The sequence below is a fragment of the Oryctolagus cuniculus genome, chromosome 13 (assembly GCF_051225735.1).
Source record: "Oryctolagus cuniculus isolate XC-2025 breed Fujian yellow rabbit chromosome 13, ASM5122573v1, whole genome shotgun sequence".
NCBI classification, from domain to species: Eukaryota; Metazoa; Chordata; class Mammalia; order Lagomorpha; family Leporidae; genus Oryctolagus; species Oryctolagus cuniculus.
The window spans coordinates 22336029-22353048 of NC_142879.1; the positions used below are offsets into that span (position 1 = coordinate 22336029).

At 49.9% G+C, this 17020-nt stretch overlaps 1 long non-coding RNA gene across 26 annotated transcripts in view; it reads right to left on the minus strand.

The window, feature by feature from the left end:
- Positions 1–17020, minus strand: part of LOC103350989 (uncharacterized) — an 87042-nt gene that overhangs the window by 38662 nt on the left and 31360 nt on the right. For 9 of the 26 annotated variants that reach the window (XR_016218867.1, XR_016218866.1, XR_016218852.1 and 6 more), the window contains one exon: positions 15324–15413. The exons of 7 other annotated variants lie outside the window; for them this stretch is intronic. This is a non-coding gene — a long non-coding RNA (uncharacterized LOC103350989). Of the gene's footprint in view, positions 1–11595; positions 12495–14280; positions 15414–17020 lie in introns of those variants that run through there. 10 more of the 26 variants (XR_011381405.2, XR_016218856.1, XR_016218855.1 and 7 more) reach the window with 2 other exon arrangements.

The following is a 17020-nucleotide window of genomic DNA, read 5'->3' on the forward strand; positions in this document are numbered from 1 at the left end:
CTTCCAGGCCAGCTCTCTGCTGTGCCCCGGGAAGGCAGTGGAGGATGGCCCAAGTGCTTGGACCCTGCACCTGCATGGGAGACCAGGAAGAAGCACCTGGCTCTTGGCTTCGGATCGGTGCAGCGCCAGCCGTAGCGGCCATTTGGGGAGTGAACCAACGGAAGGAAGATCTTTCTCTCTGTCTTTCTCTCTCACTGTCTATAACTCTACCTGTCAAATAATAATAATAATAAATAAAATAAAAACAAAGATAATTCAAATAAAGTTTTATACCATTTATTTAGTGCAGTGTTGTGAAGGCAAACTCTAGAAGCCATTGCCAAGTCAAATCCTGGGTCCCCCACCTACCTGCTGTGTGGCCTCAGCTCTTTGTGTCTTAATTTATTTAGTCATAAAACGAAGATTTAAAAAATATTATCTGGGGCTGGCACTATGGCGTAGTGAGTAACGCCGCTGGCAGCAGTGCCAGCATCCCATATGGGCACTGGTTTGAGTCCCGGTGCTCCACTTCCCATCCAGCTCTTTGCTGTGGCCTGGGAAAGCAGTAGAAGGTGGCCCAAGTCCTTGGGTCCCTGCACCCACATGGGAGACCCGGAAGAAGCTCCTGGCTCCTGGCTTCAGATCAGCCCAGCTCCTGCTATTATGTCCATTTGGGGAGTGAACCAGAGGATGGAAGACCTCTCCCCTCCCTCTGCCTCTCTGTAACTGTGCCTTTCAAATAAATTAAAAAATAAATCTTTAAAAAATACTATCTAGTTCATAAGGTTGTGGTTACTGAAGAAACAAATATTTATTGATCATCTATTATACATCTATAATAAGGTCCACGGATGTGGACCAACTGTCCATCCCCAGGCTTGTGCCCATCGTGCCACCATTCTGTTGGATATTTGTTGTAGAATAACACACACAGTAGAAAATAACCTACACACACTGAGAAGTGAAAAATATACTGGCCGGCGCCACGGCTCAATAGGCTAATCCTCCGCCTAGTGGTGCCGGCACATCGGCACACCGGTGCCGGCCGCGGTGGCCATTGGAGGGTGAACCAACGGTAAAGGAGGACCTTTCTCTCTGTCTCTCTCTCTCACTGTCCACTCTGCCTGTTAAAAAAAAAAAAAGAAAGGAAAAAAAAAGATAAATATACTTCCCAAAATGTGTCAATGCATAGGGAAAGGCATGTCCTTGACCTTGGAAGGGGGTGGACAGAGACAGGCTTCCCATCAGCAGGGCAACACACACAAAGGCACTGACGCAAGACAGGGTGACTGTCACGGATGCAGACCGGCAGGCGGCGTGGCTTGAGTGAGAGATGGGAAATTGGGTCAGGGAGTGGACAGATGCCGTAAGAAAGGACGTTGAAGCATGTGAGAGGCTGAGAATTTACTCATAGGCTACAGTTGCATCTGACAATTCAATTGGGGGAAATGCCAGTTAGAGAGATTGTTCTAAGATACCCAAGTCAGAGAGAATGTTCTGGACCCTGCCTGCAGGACAGATCCCTTGAGGGGAGATGGGAGGAGTGAAATTACATACAACCTTCTTCCAACAGGTGGTGAGAGAACCAATGCGATCACTAGAATTAGATACAAAATACCCACGGCTTGGTAACCGGTCCATGAGGATGAGGGAGCCTGGACTGGTGACTGTGGGTACCGGGACGGGAAAGGGGGATCTTCAAGGCAGGAACACAGAAGCAGCCAGCCCACCTGCAAACGGCAGCCCCACCCTCAGAACGGGCACCTCTCACAGAGGAAGCGAATGGATATTTGAAAGGAAGACAGACAGGATGACGGGCGGGGTGGGGTGGGGGGGTCAAGGGGGATTGATTTCAGTTATCAAATGTTTTAAAATATAGAAAAGTCCGTCAAACAGCATGAAGTTCCCAGAAGGAAGTCAGAGCAAAAGGAAGTAAGAGGCTAAGAGGCGTGGGCCTGTGGGCTAGGAGTGGTCCCAGCCCAGGGAACCCGTGCAGGGTGGAGCGGTGGGGCAGAGGTCCACGGCCACGGGCTGACCACAGGAAGAAGTGGTGACACGGCCGCTGAAGAAAGCACCTTCCGGAACAAGAGGAAAATGCACACCCGTTTGCGGGAGAGACGAACAATGGGGCAAAAGGATAAAGAGAACAGAGAGGATCGCTAGGACAGCCTCAGGGGGAAAAAAAAGTGACCACATAGTTTAATGGTTTTTGTTGCCTGGACACCACCACCATGAAAACTGTTTTTCTCCCACGACTTCCTCCTTCCTCCTCTCCACTCAGAGGGGCTGATCCAGCAGTCCCCACAGAGAAGGTGAGCTGCCCCGGGGTTTCTGGGGGACTTCCCGTCGGCGCCGTTGGCCGGACCCTGCTTTCCTCATTTAGACATTGGCCACTTCCCCGCCACTGCTGCCTCCCATTTCCCTCCTGGGTGGCCTCGGCCTCCGGGTGGAATCTGCTCAGGATAGCCTGGTCCCGGTTCCCCTGGTTCCCGGCCCCCGGGAGGCTCCTGTTCCCTACAGAAGCCCCTGCACGGAGACCCCCAGTTCCCTGCACTCCCAGAGGAGCAGGGCTTCCCCACGAAGCGTCGCATCTTTTAAGTCTGACTTACAGGATCCAACCTCCAAGCAGCTCTATCCCTGGACCCCTGCAAGGTAGCCTTTCTTTTTGAAAAAGACCTAGCTCCTTCTGTCTCTGACCAAATTCCCCGAGGGAGGGAGATCTGTTAAAACACCCGGCCCTACAGCTTGAGCTTTCCTCTTCATTTAGGTTTTAGACACAGGCACCCAGGAATCTTACTCTGTTTCCGTCCATTCCACAGGACCACACGGTGTGTCTTGATGTTCCACAGTTCCCTCCAAAATACATAAATCAGATCCCATTACAATTCATGATATAAAACATATTCAAGCAACCATAGAAAACGGATGTTAGTTAGATAAATGGGTGAAGGCATTCTAGCTGCTAGAACAAATAAGCTCTTAAATCCCAATGGTGTGGAGTTGGCACAGTGGCGCAGCAAGTTGAAGCCCCAGTCTGCAGCACCGGCATCCTATATGAGCGCCAACTGTTCCACTTCCAGTCCAGCTCTCTGCTCTGGCCTGGGAAAGCAGTAGAAGATGGCCCAAGTCCTTGGGCCCTTGCACCCATATGGGAGACTCGGAGGAAGCTCCTGGCTTTGGATCAGCTCAGCTCTTGCCATTGCAGTCATTTAGGGAGTGAACCAGTGGCTGGAAGATCTCTCTCTCTTTCTCTCTCGGGCTCCATCCCTCTGTGTAACTCTTGTCTTTCAGATAAATAGAATAAATCTTTTTTTAAAAAATTCCAATGATGTAACACAACAGAACCACCTTTCTTCCTTTTGTATCGTGTTTGTCACTGGGCAGCTCTCCAGAAGCAGTGATCTGGGGGCTCAGGCCCCTGCTCCTGTGTCTCCATTACTTTCAGCAACGTGGCCGTACTTATCGGCATCAAGCTGTCAGCAGGGGCAAGAGTGTGAAAAGGTAGACCCGTTGGCGAGCCGCTGTCCTGGAAGCAGTCCCTGGCACCTCTGCCCCATTCCCCATCTTTGAAACCTGCTGTGCAGCTGCCCACGGCTGGCGCTGCTTTCCAAGGAAATGGATTACAGATGCCGCTGCACAGCCAGCGTCTCTGGCACCTATGAGGCTGCTCTCACATCCTGCTCAGGCGTGCACAGCCCCCGTTCAGCGCAGAGTCCATAGACAGGACGCTAGGGACGTGCAGAGCTGGATAATGGGAGGAACGACACGGCAGAGGGTGGGCAGAGCCCACAGGGCTCACATCTCCACCTGGGAAATCTCACATGGAACTTTGAACTTGAGGTGTCCACAAAGCAGCCCTTCCCTACTCGTCTGCCATGCCCAGCCTGTAGCCACTGACTCCCACGCTTCTCCCTGTCCCAGTCACATTAGCACCATCAACTCCCCACAGCTCAACGGAGAGTTCTAGAAGCCACACTTGGTTTCTCTCCCTATTTTAGATTCTCAGGGTTATCTACTCTCAAATTGGTTTTCCTTCCAAAATACATGTGCATATTTTGTCGTTGAACATTTTTATTGGCAACAGCACAAGCCTGGCCTCTTCTTTCCAATGTGGCTTCCTCGGTCACGTCTTGTGTGGACGCTGCATAGACAGAGCCACCTGCTCTACGGTGACGTTCGTGTGACACCCTGCGCTTGGGTAAGGGCGTCCCGTTCTTCACTGGCCTTGGCCCCCACAAGTATGTGAGGCAGCTTCTTCCAAAGCTCATGTTCAGGTCTTCCACATCTGTCATTTCTCCATCCAGGCCACCCTTATCTCTGACTGTTCCGCAATGCTGCTTCTGGCTTTGTCCCTTTTAATTCATTTTTCATGGAACAGACTAAGAGGTCTTTTTCAGATGTAGCATTCATCACCCTCATTGGCTGCTTGAAACCCCTAAGGGTGGGGCTGGTGCTGTGGTGCAGGGGGCTAAGCCAAGGCCTGTAGCCCAGCACCACATAAAGGCACCAATTCTAGTCCCGGCTGCTCCACCTCTAATCCAGCTTCCTGCTAATGTGCCTGGGAAAGCAGTAGAAGATGGCCCAAGTGCATGAGCCCCTGCACACATGTGCAGAAGATGTGGAGACCCAGAAGAAGCTCCTGGCTTCAGCCTAGCCCAGCCCTGGTTGTGTGGCCATTTAGGAAATGAACCAGTGAATGGAAGGTTTCTCTCTATATTTAACTCTGCCTTTCAAATAAACAAATAAATCATTTAAAAAAAGCCAAAGCTTAAGGCCTTCCCATCACACCCAGAACAAGTTCCAAACATCGTGATGTGAGTTTCAAGATTTTATCAGACTCTCATCTGATCCTCCGCCTTCACCCAGAGCCACCTGCTTGCTAGCCCTGCACACTGGGCTCTCCTGCCCTTGAACTCTGCTCACCCCCTCCCCATGTCAGGCCCTGCACGCACACTGTCCATCCTCTCTTCCCTGGAAAATTCCTACTCACCCCTCACACCTCCCGTTAATGCCACTTTCTCAGAGAGCACTTCCAGGATCCTCCCAGCTGGAGCGGCTCCTCCACAGATCTCTCTGCCTTCATAGGTCTTCATCCGTACCTGGTTAGTCTGTAATTGGGTGTGGCTCTCCATATCTACCTAATATGCTCCCTCTGCTAGGCTGTCAGTGCCCTGGCTGCAGAGTAGCTTTTTCCTAAGCCACGCTCCAGCCTTTAGCACAATGCCTGCTTGGAACAACTTGGTTCAAAGAATAAGTGAATGTGTGGTTATAGGGAACCACTGAAAAATGTAGACTCAGGGTGAAGTTGAACTTATCAAAACAATGAGTAAGGGGGCCGGTGCTGTGGTGCAGTGGGTTAAGCCGCCGCCTGCAGTGCCAGCATCCCATTTGGGCACTGGTTTGTGTCCTAGATGCTCCATTTCTGATCCAGCTCTCTGCTATGGCCTGGGAAAGCAGTAAAAGATGGCCCAAGTCCTTGGGCCCCTGCACCCTTGTGGGAGACCCGGAAGAAGCTCCTGGCTTCAGATCGGCGCAGTTTCAGCCGTTGAGCCATCTTGGGGAGTGAACCTGTGGATGGAAGACCTCTCTCTCTCTCCTATCACTCTTTCAAACAAATAGATAAATCTTTTAAAAACGAGTGGAAAAAAATCGATCGTGACACCAGAGACCCTGCTTATAGTCAAAAGCTGGCTCAGGAAGCAGCTGTTTGGTGCCGCAGTTACAGCGAATTCTGGGATGCCCGCAGCTCCTGTCAGAGCGCCCGGGGTGAGTCCTGGCTCCGCTCCCACGTCCAGCTTCTGGCTGACGCACACCTGGGAGGCAGCAGGTGGTGGCTCAAGCACTTGGGTCCCTGCCACCCATGCGGGAGGGCCAAAATGACTTCCAGGATCCTGCTTTTAGCCTGGCCCAGCCCTAGCTATTATAGGTAGTTGGGGAGTGAACTAGCACATGGAAGACCTCTCTCTCTCTCTCTCTCTCTCTCTGGTTGTCTGCCATTCAAATAAAGAATGAAAACAAATAATTTCTTTAAAAAAAAAAAACAACTTGGTCCAGTGATTGTGGGGAAATGGCACGTGTGGGTAAAGATACACAGAAGAAAAGGGGTGGATCAGCAGGGACCATGGAGGTGGAGTTTGGGGCTTCTGGGAGGCTTGGGTCAGCGTGGACACGCTGGTGAAGTGCACAGCAGATGATGGGCTGAGCTGAGAGACAGGAACTGGGTCATAAAAGTGCTCAGGAGGCCAACTTATTGGACACAACGGAGGCTGCTTTCAAAAGGTTCTTCCACGAAATGAAGAATGGCAGGAATATGCATGGAGAAGAAAAATAAGGAAGAAATTTCATCAGCAGAGGTCTTTAGGGCAATGAATTTACGTTCTGGAAACAAATGCAATGTAAGGATCTGGGCTGGAAAGACTTTGAGTAGGAACTGGGCTGAGAGGCACAACAGGACGCACATGTCCCTTCTACCCTAAAGCCAGAAGTAGGGAGAATTTCACAAGAAAAAGGAGGCATCGGCCGGCGCCGCGGCTCACTAGGCTAATCCTCCGCCTAGCGGCGCCGGCACACCAGGTTCTAGTCCCGGTTGGGGCGCCGGATTCTGTCCCGGTTGCCCCTCTTCCAGGCCAGCTCTCTGCTGTGGCCAGGGAGTGCAGTGGAGGATGGCCCAAGTGCTTGGGCCCTGCACCCCATGGGAGACCAGGAAAAGCACCTGGCTCCTGGCTCCTGCCATCGGATCAGCGCGGTGCGCCGGCCGCAGCGGCCATTGGAGGGTGAACCAACGGCAAAGGAAGACCTTTCTCTCTGTCTCTCTCTCTCACTGTCCACTCTGCCTGTCAAAAAAAAAAAAGAAAAAGAAAAAGGAGGCATCAAGATAACGGTGCTTCTGTCTGATAAGATGGGTAAGAGACACTAATGGCCAGGTGTGGGCTGGGCCTGCTAGCAAACTGACGGAGCACAGGGTCCGAGCCCCTTGGATTATTTTGAAGGTGATGGTTTGCCTTGGTCTGTTTTTTTGGGTAGTAGGGGCAGATAGCAAGGGCAAAGGAAACTGAAGGCTTGAGAGGTTGACTCGGAGTGAAATTCAGCGCCAGGGCGGGGAGGGGGCAGCTGGGGCAAGTCCTCCCAGCTAAGGGGGTTCAGGTGGGTGGCAGGAGATGGCAAGTTGGTGGATTTATCCATGTAGGCGTAGTTTGCGCCAAATAAACAGCCCCGAGTTTGATTATTCAACAGCTAAGCGATGAAAGTTTGCTAGAGCGGTTCCTTTTTCCAGTGAATAAAGCTTTGTTTTTGCTTGAACTCAGATTTATGGACGCTCTGGGGTCAAGATGTCAGAAGCCCGCATCCTGCTTTTCCAGGCATCAGAGAGCAGACGTGAGCAGCAAGCCTTTCATTCGAGCGTATCGCCCTTGTGTTCAAAGAGGAGGAAGCTCTTGCTCAACAGATTCCTTTCCCTACCCACTGGCTTCCTGATACTTGCCATGCGGTCAAATCCTTGAACTCAGAGTGACAAATATACTCACCCTCAGTAAGGCCCAATGTCGCTCCCCCTCTTCGTGGAGGAACGACACTGAACCCTGTGCTGTTCTTTCTGTCTGCTCGGCCCTCCCCGGGTTTGCTGCTGGTTCTTCCCGGGTTGGCTACTATCCCTTCCACCTCCGTGGAAGGGCAGTTCCCCCTGGCCACATTCCCCACTTCCGCAGGGGAGCGGCACACCGCCGGCCGGCTCTTCTCGGGGGCTGCACAGGTGTTCCCCTTAGATGTTCCCCATAGATGTTCCTGGTGCATGCCGTCTCTCTCCTCCTTTATAGTCCTCCTCCGCCAATCCTAACTCGGCTGCCCACACGCCGAGTACGCTGCTCTCCAATCAGGAGCAAGTCCTACAGTTAATTGGTTGAACTGGAGGCAGCTGTGCGGAAGCTGTTTACTTCTCTCCCAACGCCATGTTGTAGGAGAGCAGATGCATAGAATAAGTCTTAATTTTAGTAACTTAGTCCAGTCCGGATTGCTCCCCACAGATCCCCCTTTCTTTTTATTTTTTGGCGTTGATACGCGCCTGTCTTCGGTGTCCCGCGGCACACACTCGCTCTACTTGCTAGAGTTGCCACAGGCTCTTACAAGTCCTATCCATCAGGCAAACCGAATCCGGGTCCTCTCTTCGCCATGTTGTGAGGAGGTTTTTAGGCGCTGATGCGTGCCTGTGTTCGGTGCCCTGCAGCGCATGCTCTGCTCTGCCTGCAGGGGACTTACAAGACCTATCAGGCAAACCGAATCCAAGCCTTCTCATTGCCTTATTGTGGGGGAGACTTATTAGTGTTGGTTCGTGCCTATCTTCGGTGACCTGCAGCTCATACTCTGGTTGAGCTGCTTGCTGGCGCTTACCGCCTTAAATCAGGCAGACCGAATCCAAGCTTAATATTGTTGTATTGTGGGGAAGCCTTACTGATGTTAATTCGTGCCTGTCTTCGGTGACCTGCGGCGCATAAGCTGCTAGCTGCCCGCAGGTGCTCATCGCCTCACTTGATTAGGCAGACCGAATCCAAGCTCTCACATTGCAGTGTTGTAGGGAGGCCTTTTTATTTCTCTATTTCTCTATCTCCGGGCATTCCTATTTCTCCCATTTTACTTCTATCTGCCAACATTCCCATTTCTCTCACTCCACTTCCAAACTTCTGTTTCTCTTATCCCCGCAGCTTTCCGGCACCTCGCCCCGCCGGCGGGTTCCCGGCTCTGCGCCGCTTCAGCCCGCGCGCCTCTCTCATCTGCGCAGCTTCCCGGCTTTGCGCGGCTCGGCTTCGCGCGCTCCGCGGTCTCCACGCTTAACCCTTTCGCGTCTGAACCACGGCCTACGCCAGCCCCGTTCCCTATCTATTCACGCCCCGTGCTCTCTCTGCACGCGGCGGCTTCCGCGAGTAACACAGCGTAGCTTACGTGTCCACCACTAGCATTCAATCTAAGTTCCCCGGGCTAGCCTGGCGAATTCAACCCAGCGTACGTCTCCGCCCCACGGTTTGGCTTCCCGTCCTTTGCTCCCCGGGCTAATCAGACGGATCCCAACCAGGCTCACGTTTCAGCTTCTGGTTTCAACTTTTCGCCCCCTATTCCCGGGTTAACTTGAGAATCCCAAAGTGGCTTTCGTGTCCGCCTCGGCCTGCCCTCCGCGGCTTCAATTTCCCTAACACTTTTCTCTACCCGGTATGTTTCCCTAAGTTTTCTTCCAACAATACTCCTCCCTCATTTCTCCTGGCCTCTCCCCACAGTCCGCGTCGGAGTCTGTTTGTTCTAGCTTTCACTTTCGCTTTCGACCTTAGAGATTTCTCCCAGCTTCCCCCCATAGTCCGTATCCGAATCTATGCCTAGGCTTTCAATAGCTTCTTCCGGCACCCTTTTCGTCCGGCTTTTCCCTAGGCTGTTTGCTAGTCTCTCTCTCCGGTATTTTCCCAGTTCTTCCCGTTTCTTCCCTCCTAAGTTTCATATCCGTCCTAAGTTTCCTATCCGAGCTAGGTTTCCTATCCGAGTCATTTCTTCCCTCCTAAGTTTCCTATCCGTCCTAGGTTTCCTATCCGAGCTAGGTTTCCTATCCGAGTCACGGCACCATTATGTCGCTCCCCCTCTTCGTGGAGGAACGACACTGAACCCTGCGCTGTTCTTTCTGTCTGCTCGGCCCTCCCCGGGTTTGCTGCTGGTTCTTCCCGGGTTGGCTACTATCCCTTCCACCTCCGTGGAAGGGCAGTTCCCCCTGGCCACATTCCCCACTTCCGCAGGGGAGCGGCACACCGCCGGCCGGCTCTTCTCGGGGGCTGCACAGGTGTTCCCCTTAGATGTTCCCCATAGATGTTCCTGGTGCATGCCGTCTCTCTCCTCCTTTATAGTCCTCCTCCGCCAATCCTAACTCGGCTGCCCACACGCCGAGTACGCTGCTCTCCAATCAGGAGCAAGTCCTACAGTTTATTAGTTGAACTGGAGGCAGCTGTGCAGAAGCTGTTTACTTCTCTCCCAACGCCATGTTGTAGGAGAGCAGATGCATAGAATAAGTCTTAATTTTAGTAACTTAGTCCAGTCCGGATTGCTCCCCACAGCCCAAAATATTACTTTCTCTGTTTTCAGTAAGTTGAGCTTGTCCATAGCAAGCCCCATTTCTTCTGACTCCTTGTCTTCTTATAAAGGCTCATCCAACCTTCCCAAATACTCCAAAATGTAGGGATCTGTGTGGGCTTGAGCAAGCTCTTCTCATGTAAGGGAAAGACTCTAGTGGTGGAAACCTTACATAAACAAAGCAGTAGGCGTCCTTTTCTTTAAGAAGGACAGTGGTGGAAAAGTCATCAAGGTTATTTGCTTCAATTAGCAACCTAATGACATACGCCACAAATGAGCTCTGGGAAAGCAAAGCCTATGTTGTTCCCGGGTTAATCTGCGGGATGCTGGGTGTCTGATGCTGAGTTTTATGGGGGAAGGTGCAGCCCTTGAGATGGCCCTCTCCTCTGCACTGTCACCATATGGACATGCAAACGTCATGTTAATTCATCAGTTCTGGCATTTTATATCACTGAACCTCAACAGGATGAAGGCAGCTTCCGGGCTGTAGGATTATGGAAATCACACCTAAAAAGCAGGGTCATTAATGGCATCAATCTCTTGGTTAAAATCTATGCTTCTCCAGCCAGAATACAGAAGGCGATCTTACTGGTTCTGGCTGAGCAGGGGCAGGGGAGGCCCTGGCGACTGCACGGGAAGCTGCCTCTCTTGATCTTAAAGGGAATGGAGCCAAGATGTCTAGGAGACTTGGGGTGTTCGGATGATTCCCTCCCTAGGAAGCTCAGCAAGAGCTTTGGAAATAAGAACTCAGGTGGAAAAACCATACATTTGTATCAGCCACTAAGGGCTGGGGGAAACCAGCTCAGAGCATAAAATAAGACGAAAATCTATAAACCCCGAGTGCACAGCAGCATATATAAAATCATAAAATAGGGGGCCGACACTGTGGCACAGCGGATTAACACCCTGGCCTGGAGCGCTGGCATCCCATATGGGCGCGGTTTGAGACCCGGCTGCTCCACTTCCAATCCAGCTCTCTGCTATGGCCTGGGAAAGCAGTAAAGGACCGCCCAAGTCCTTGGGCCTCTGCACCTGTGTGGGAGACCCAGAGGAAGCTCCTCACTCCTGGCTTCAGATTGGCACAGCTCCAGCTGTTGCAGCCATTTGAGGAATGAACCAGTGAATAGAAGATCTCTCTCTCTCTCTCTCTCTCTCTCTCTCTCTCTGCCTCTCCTTCTCTCTGTGTGTAACTCCGACTTTCAAATAAATAAATAAATCTTTAAAAAAATCATAAAATAGTATTTACATGTCAGAGAGTTTTTGTGTACTAATATATTTTATGTTCTTTTTGCTTCTTTCTCTTTTCCCCGGGTATGTAGAAAAAGTTCTCTGAAAGTCCCCATCTGTCTTAGCTGTGCAAAGGGGAAAACACACTTTGGCCAAAATTAAAGGGCAAAGAGTTCAATGAGGGGGTCAGTAAAGGTTGGCAGGAAGAATCAAAACAGAAGAGCTTTAAGCAGAAGGTGACGAGGGAGGAACAGAGGCACTGGGTGAGCTGCTGGGCTCCATCTGGACAAAGGCTTGGGAGTGCTGCATTTACTTTTATTAAAGGAGTTGCTTTCCCTTTCCAGGCAAACCTGGCCCTTCAAAGTGAAAGCGTTACCACAGTCCCAGGACTAAGATTCATTGGCGACCTTCAGCTGTTCCCATCCCGTGATATTGGATCATCAGACAGCTGGGTGAGGTGGCCTCTCCCTTTTAAAATAATACAAGCCTAAGTGATTTAGACAGCAATATTTCTCCACTGAGACCTACAAGAAACATTTACTACAATCAGAGTTGGCCCCATTAGTACTCACTGTCACGAGTTGCCTACCTTCAAATAAAAAATAGATATGCTATTTTTCATCCAGATTGGGCTAATGCTTTAGTTTCTGTCATTAAAAATGTATTTGCATGCATCAACTCTCTGTTTATGTACTTCCTGAAAGGGGTTCCTCCTCTCGGGACAGAGTTATCAAGCCACATTTGTTTATAGTAGATTGTAAGTCCAAAATGATAATGGAGAACTGGCCGATTCACGGTGGAGAAAGCAATGGAATTTGGGGTGGGAATGGAAGAGTGAGTGTGTGAGGCACACTTCAGACAAACTTGACCCAAGACCTGTCTGTCCAGAATTCATCACAGCTGGAGTTTCTTGACCAGATTTCAATTTGCAAATGGGAACATTCTCCAGGACAGTCAGACGACATAGAAAGAGCATCATTCTCGAAGTCTTAATCCCAACTTTTATCGGAGCTTAGCATGCATTCTGTTTGGTTTTCAATGGCACTGCAGTTGGAAAACAGGTTCTGTCCTCTTCCTCTGAGGCTGTTGCCGGGTGGAAGAGCTGGCGTGGCAAGAGCAAGTCGACTGTCTCTGGCTAAGACTCTTTTCCCAGGCAACACCCGTCCGACTTCACTGCAGTCAGTCTCATGCTGCTAACAGCCAGAACCACAAAAACAGTTTGCTAGTTGGACCCAAGAGTGCAAACTGTTGAGGGAATCAATTTAATCTGATGGGACTTACAAAAGAGGAGGGAGGAAGGACCATCATTAATTATTCACGAGCATCTAGTGTGGGCCTGTGGAAGCAAGTGTTACTGGGATGTAAAGAGAAAGCTAAAACAAAGCCTCCATGCTTCAACAACCCAGATTTCACTGGAGGAGACATCAACGGTACAACGACCAAGTGAACAGTTCAGAACGTTTGAGCGCATATCAGTGCAGAGTATAGGAACTCAGGGCCAAGAGAGACCATTTTAATTGGAAAGCTTTGGGAAGGAGAAGGATTTGAGCCTGGAACTTTACACTTAATAATTTTCCCTTGAGAATTCTTAAGAACTTTTTTTGATGTTGTAATTTCTCAAGATCCCTGATCCCTATTAGTACGACTAAGGATGAACCAGAAGCAACATGGCCCCTGTGGGCCAACGGGATCGGGGAAGGAGGTTGCGTGTCACTGTCAAGTTTATTCTACATCCACGGAGCCTCACTGAGGTTCAGACCTCAGGGGAAAACACAGTGCCGAGGGGGATTCAGAACAGAACAAAGCAAAAAATCTGTCTTTGTGACTCCAGGACTCTAATTATACCCAGTTGGAACTCTCCCAGCTCTGCTCCATCCAACTATGTCCTGAGCTCAGCCAAAAGCACTTTAAGATGCCCAGCAGTGTCTTTCAACGGCTGGGAATTGAAATCAGGCATTCTCTCCATTCTTCGCAGGACCTCTCGTGCGAAACGGGGCTGACTTGGGCCTGCCAAAAGGCATGCTCTCCAGATGTTCGGAAAAAATGCAGAAAAAAAAATGTCGACAACATGAGAACCCAGATGCGGTGGGAACAGGGGATGGAAAGTCTAAGGATGTAGATAATGAAAGAAATATGAAGAAGCAAAAGGATTGTTTGCCCAGCAGAAGGAATGCCTGTGCCTTCTTAGTCCTAGAATGATTTAGAAGGTAATGGTGGCCGGCACTGCGGCTCACTTGGCTAATCTTCCGCCTATGGTGCCAGCACCCCTGGTTCTAGTCCCAGTAGGGGCACCAGATTCTGTCTCGGTTGCTCCTCTTCCAGTCCAGAAGAAGAAGGTAATGGCCTCAGCAGTGTCTGAGTTCTTGGCTGTGCACCTGTCTTCTAACTTCTCTGGCTTTCTCTCTGGCTATAATAAGGAGACCGCTCAGAAGCAGGGTTATTCAGATGTGTGCAATATGCAGCCAGCAGGCTAGGCTTCATGAGCACTTTCCTGTAAGCAGCAGGTAGCCAGCCGTATGCTTCCCTCCCCACTTTCAACTCCTGTTTCTTTCCTGGAATATCACTGGCAATCCCCAGAGACGAGTCTTCCAGAAACCCACCGGGATGCACACAGACTGAGCGAGGCAAGCAGCCCGGTAGCAGGGCACAGCTGTTTCTGACCAGAATCTGCCCTCGCCCAAACTTGCCTGTAAACTTGTGAGGGATTTCTGTGGGAGTCAGTGCAGGGGAAGGGCGTGGAACCTGGTCATTAATTGTTTTGTGGCTTAGAGTCAACAGCAACCAGAATCTTAACTTTCCATTTCTGGCAGTAAGAGTTCAGCTTATAAAATATAGCTCCATAAGATATTTATATGCCATCATATGAGTGTGTCTTTTGTGAATTCCCTCCGAGAGCGTGATTATTTCTTCTTTCCCATCCTCTTTTGGAATTTGGTATATCTGTTTTGAATTATTATTAATAAAAACCAAACACTCCCATTAACTAGCCATAAAGTTGCAGTTTTTTTTTTTGATGGGTAATATGTTTTTCCCACAGATTTTCATGTAGTTTACAACTTAGAAATCATTTGCTCAGCGTAATTGACTTTGGATGCTTTGATTACATTCAGGGACATCAGAAATGGAAGTACTTTTGACTTGCATCAGCTGTGCTTAAACTAAGAAAATGAATGCTTTGGGGGGCTTTAGTGTGTATCTATAGCCTCATTCCTGCTCTAAACCATGAGTGCATTTAGATTTTGCAACACGCTTCATCTGCAAAGTGGACACTTTACTATAACATAGGGAGAGATTCCAAAGTGATTAGCACACAGGTGCGTGACCGTCCTGTGTCTATACCACCTGGTATCTGTAAACTTGATAAGGATGACATGGAGTTGGGCGTTTAGAGTTGATTTCATCATTGCATTATTCTGTAGTCACAGATCAACAGGTAATTTATCAACGCTCCTTCTCCCCCCGAATATCCTTCTCCCAAGAAAAAATAAGCTCGCTATCAATTTTCTCCCATGTTTCCTGAAATATTTTGGGGGAAAACTCCATAAACCACAGAACCCACAAGTATATGGGTCTTGATGTAACCGCAGATATTTTAGAAGCTGCTGAGTAGTGCTGGCGTTATCTCCTCCAGTGGTCTGTCTTAGAGATCATGATCTAAGTGCAACTAATGATGCTGCTGACTTGGGGAACCCTTACGTTTGTGAGGTCAGCAGTTGCACTTGAGATTGATGCCCCAAGCCCCCTCGGACCCTCACATACACATATGATGCATTTGCGTCCATGGCGGGAGTTTGAATCCAGGTCCCAGCTTCAGGTTAATTGAAGACAAAAACCTTCTTCTCTCTCCCTTAAATCTCTACTCAGGCTGGTGCTGAGCAACTCTGAGGATCCCGAGGGGTGGAGCAGCCAGCTGGGGGAGGCGCGCCATTTGGCACACACTCCTCGGGGCTCTGGGGAGCAGTGCAGGCTGGAATCCCCAAAGTGGGAGTCCCAGAGGGAGAGGGGGAATAAATAGATCGCACCTGAAGTTCCCTCTAATCAGCCAGCGCTCCCTTTGGAAGAAACCAGCTCGAAATGTCCCTCGGAGTCACCCAAGGGTCCAGGATTAACCCCTGCAGACACAGCAAGCATAAACGTAAAATTTCAGTTAAATACTTCTAACAAGTCCAAGGTCACTGCACACTGCTCAGAGGAAAGTGTTGCATGTGTGGTCTGTGTGTAAATTTAAAGATTAAAATTTAACCTTTAAAAAAAAAAATTGTTCCCAGCGGTGACCATCTCATGAGCCACACCGAGAGTTACCAAGCAACAAGAGAAACAAAGGCAAGTTCCAAGAAGTTCATTAAAATCTGCAGCTGTGGAGACTGAATGTCCTCCACCCTGGTGGAAAAGACACCCAGACAGTGACTCCCTGCCCTCTCTGTTTCTATCCTCCAGCCTCCTCCTCTCAGCTCCCCCAGCACTCTGTCTACATTGGGGACTTCAGCACACACACATTTTGCCTTATGCCATAGCGGTCCGTTCCCCTACATGCATCCCATTTAGGTCACTGGCCCAAGTATTGAGTCCCTAAAACAACCTCTTATACACACAGGTAGCCCTGGGTTTTGGCAGTGGAAGGGGTGGGTTGGAAATCAGTTCTAGGACTCCTCATGGATGTCCCAGTGTGTGGACACTCAAATGGTGATATAAAATGGCACGGTGTTTGCATGCAACATAGCACATCCTTCCATAGACTTTAAACCATTTTGAGGTTGCTTTTAATACCCAATACAACGTGAATGCTAGGGAAGAAATTGTTAGAGTTTAGGAAATCACGACAAGAAAATAGAAGTCTGTGCGAGTTAATATGGATGCAGGGTCTTTTCCCTAAGTCACTGGGAAGTAAAGAGACAGACAAAGAAAAGGAGAGCCCCACCCACTGGCTATCCTCCTCAAATGCCTGCAATGGGTGGAGCTGAGCCTGCATTAAAACAGGGATCTGGGGACTCACTCGAGGCCCCCTGGGAGGGTGTCAAGAACCCGAGGACTCAAGCCATCACCACTGCCTCCCAGGGTCTGCCTTATCAGGAAGCTGGAGTCAGAAGACCAAGCCAAGTGTTGAACCCAGACACTGAGCTGACAGCTTCAGGCTTCCTAACAAATGCCCACCCTGATTCCTAATATTTTTGATCCACAGTTGGCTGAATTCACAGATGAAGAATCCACAGACACACAGGGACAGCTACACTAGTCTGACAATGAATTGAATGTTCGTTGCAGGTTTATGGTCTCTGCCTGCTGAAATTCTGGACTTCCTTTAAGGCCTGTCTCAACGACACCCTCTTTCTTTTTTTATTTATTTATTTGACAGATAGAGTTAGACAGTGAGAGAAAGAGACAGAGAGAAAGGTCTTCCTTCCATTGGTTCACCCCCTAAATGGCTGCTACGGCCGGAGCTATGCCGATCCAAAGCCAGGAGCCAGGTGCTTCTCCTGGTCTCCCATGCTGGTGCAGGGCCCAAGCACTTGAGCCATCCTCCACTCCCCTCCCAGGCCACAGCAGAGAGCTGGCCTGGAAGAGGAGCAACCGGGATTAGAACCCGGCGCCCCTATGGGATGCCAGCGCCACAGACAGAGGATTAACCTAGTGAGCCATGGCGCCAGCCCCTAATGACACCCTCTTTCAAGAGGTCTTATCTCTGATGTGCTGTTCTTTCCCTCTGAATTCCCACAGATGC